Genomic DNA, 3,431 nt, shown 5'->3' with positions numbered 1-3,431 from the left:
AAACACGAGCGGTCAATCATATGAATGGACGTGACGTCAGCGTCCCGCCCACTCCAAGTCTTAAAGGCACAGTACGCACTTTTTACGCCAAGCTAGTTCGAGTGCTAGAGCCTGATGTAGTACCAGTTCTTTGTGTTTCCACCCTCACAACCGACAACCAAGAAACCAATCCGGTCAGTTGTAAAAAAAATAAAAGAAAACAACTATTTTTTACAACAAATTTCTTTAGAGTAGTGGACAACACTAACTCGAGCAGAGATTTCGGTGATGTTGCCATGAAAAATAGTAACCTCATTGCAAAAAGGATCCTCAAACCCAAGTTGTCAGGATGACTGTGCAAATACATGTGTATTGCACCAGCCATAGGAGGACTTTTTGGGGATACACTACTGGTCAAAAGTTTTAGAACAGCCAAATTTTTCCAGCGTTTTTACTGAAAATTATGCCATTTAATGTCTCATTGCACTCAGACATCAAAGCATAGTACAAATAAGCAATTGGAGTCAAAACAGAAATTATGGAATCAATTGATAGACCAAAATGTATTCTAAACTGTTGACTCATCAAAGTAGCCACCTTTGGTAGATATAACAGCTGGACACACACGTGGCATTCTTTCTACAATAGAAATCAAATATTCTTCAGAAAGTTCTCTCCATGTCTGTTGCAGAAGTTCCCATAAATGTGTGGCACTTGTGGGTTGCTTTGCTTCCACTCTTCTGTCCATTTCATCCCAAACCAGCTCAATGGGGTTTAAGTCTGGAGACTGTGCTGGACACTCCATGTTTTCAACTTTACCAGCTTGTTCTTTTTTCGCAAGATAGTTCTGGCATAGCTTGGACTTATGTTTTGGGTCATTATCTTGCTGTAAGATGAACCCCTGACCAACTAGATGCATACCAGAGGGTATTGCATGGCGCTGCAGGATGCTGTGGTACCCATTTTGGTTCAGGGTGCCTCTCACTCTGAACAAGTCACCAACCCTGGATCCAGCAAAACAACCCCAGACCATCACACTTCCTCCTCCATGTTTGACAGTTGAAGCCACACACTGTGGAAGCATCCTTTCACCTACTTTACGCCGCACAAAGATCCTGCGTGATGAACCGAAGATTTCAGATTTTGATTGATCAGTCCATAATACCTTTTTCCAGTCTTCAGTAGTCCAATGGCAGTGTTTCTTGGCCCAGGCAAGCCTCTTTGTCTTATTCTGACGTCTTAGCAATGGTTTTCTTGCTGCAACTCGTCCAGTCAAGCCCGCAGCTCGAAATCTTCTCTTCACAGTTGAAACAGAGACTTGCTTACTATGACCACTGTGCTTGAAGCTGTTGTCCTGCGAGCCGCCTATCACGCCAACTGTTGACTCTCAGAAACTTGTCCTCTGATTCAGTTGTGGCTTTGGGTCTGCCAGACCTCTTCCGGTCAAAGTTTGCCCCAGTTTCTGACTTCCTTTTGATGGTGAAGGAAACCGTTCTCACTGACACCTTGACTTTCTTTGCAATTTCTCTGTAGGAAAGACCTGCATTTTTCAGTGCCATGATGGTCTGTCTCTCTTCCACTGTTAATTGCCTTTTCTGTAGCAACACACTACTTTCTGCAGTACAACACTGTTCAACTGATGCTCACGAGGGTCTGGTACCACATTGTGTTCAAACACTGCTTTTATGCTGACAGAGGGGCTTGTTAGTAATCAAGCAAACTTAGAACACCTGTGGGAATTAGCAGCACCAACTTTGTAAGGCTTGGTCACCCTCCGTTGCTGCAGGACTGCTATCAATTGTTAACCCATTTTGTGTTATTGTTCTGAAATGTACTCTGTTTTTCAGTTTTGGGTAACCTTACTTTTTATTTTACCCTCTGGTAGTTCACCACTTACCGTTGTATCATTTCAAGCTACTGATTGGACTTGAGTGACTTGAATTGCAATAAATAACTGGAAAAACTGGGGATGTTCTAAAACTTTTGACTGGTAGTGTATTTCACTATAATTTGCTCCAGAAAGATATAATTAAAATTGGCTTCATGTTGAGATTGTAGTAATTGGTTTTGTACAGACATAGACATTTCATCACATATACCGGTACTCTGCGCCACAACAAAGAAAAACTTTAAAGGTAAAGGTTTTTATGACACTGTCATTGTTTGGCTCACTGAAGATGAAACTGGACTATATTTTATGTCATCAGAACTAAAATCTGTTATGTGACAAATTTAAATGATAAAAGACGCTTTGGTGGAAATTCCTCTACTGTAACAAGCTGCACAATATACAGGATTATCAGTTCATGCTCTTTGTTTGGGTTCGACTAACAATACCTTCGATTACCACCGATGTTTAGTGCTTACTATGGCTATGAAGCTGATAAAAGTTGGGAAAGAGTGTTGAGCTGACCACCAGGATTAGAAACCTTCACCAATGCAGTGAATCATTCTATTAAATCATGATGGCAGGGAATGTAAACTCAGCAAAACATGGAGATCTGAATGTCAGTGCTTTTAATTCTCAGTTGTCCATTCTAATAGTCCGAGTTCTAAAAGATACAAAATGGGACATTTTATTTTGTTGGGTTATTGCAGTTGACCGAGTTTGCGGGTTGTACTCTCCTTGACGCCCACAGCACAAAAGAAGCTTTTTAGAGCCACTAATGCTGCAGCCAGCCATTTATACGAACGCCAGGTTTTCAAGCCAGAGGCACAGACAGCATGTTACCCGCAGGCGTATTATGTATGCAGCTGTCAGGTCAACCTCTCCCTGTGTGATGCTGGGAAGGCTTCCAGGCATGTGAGAAACCCCTGAGACCAGAAAAGTCTTTGTGGGAAAACTCGGTAAGTTACCATTTATCAAACCAGGGCTCTTGTGAATGTTTCTGAATTTTACCAGTAACTGAATCACAAGTGGGTTGCATGGCGATGTGGTGGATAGTGGGCTTATCTCACTAGAAGAATACCCACAGTTTGGGTCCGACTGGGGATCTTTTTATGCAGAATGAACTTGTTTAAGGTTGGTGAGCCATCCTGCATTGAAGTAGAACATAAAAACTCCACATGAAATGTTTTAAAGGTTAAATGGATGTTTACCAGTAGCCTATAGTGAAATAGAAAATGTTTCCAATGAGAAATCCAATGAAATGTATGTTTCAACTCAATGTTATGATCCTCGACAGCTACAGAACAGGGATGAAATGGTGGAGACACGATCGAGAGGCAATACTTGATCAAACTTATTCATTCACAAGAGCCACTGAAGGCACTGGTTCTTGTTCCCATTACACTGTTGCTTACTGATCGCCTGCTTTCATTATGCCAGCTCTGCATTTCACATCATCAGGTTGAAAGGATATTTCTTTTTTTAAACTGCAAAAAACCCAAAACCATACCAAAAACTCAAAGGATTAAACACAGGCTGTAAAAAGATAAGAGGCAGACAAATC

Source organism: Salarias fasciatus, chromosome 5, assembly GCF_902148845.1.
Source record: "Salarias fasciatus chromosome 5, fSalaFa1.1, whole genome shotgun sequence".
Taxonomy (NCBI): Eukaryota; Metazoa; Chordata; class Actinopteri; order Blenniiformes; family Blenniidae; genus Salarias; species Salarias fasciatus.
The sequence above is the reverse complement of the archived record's forward strand: the minus strand, read 5'-3'. Positions refer to the sequence as shown.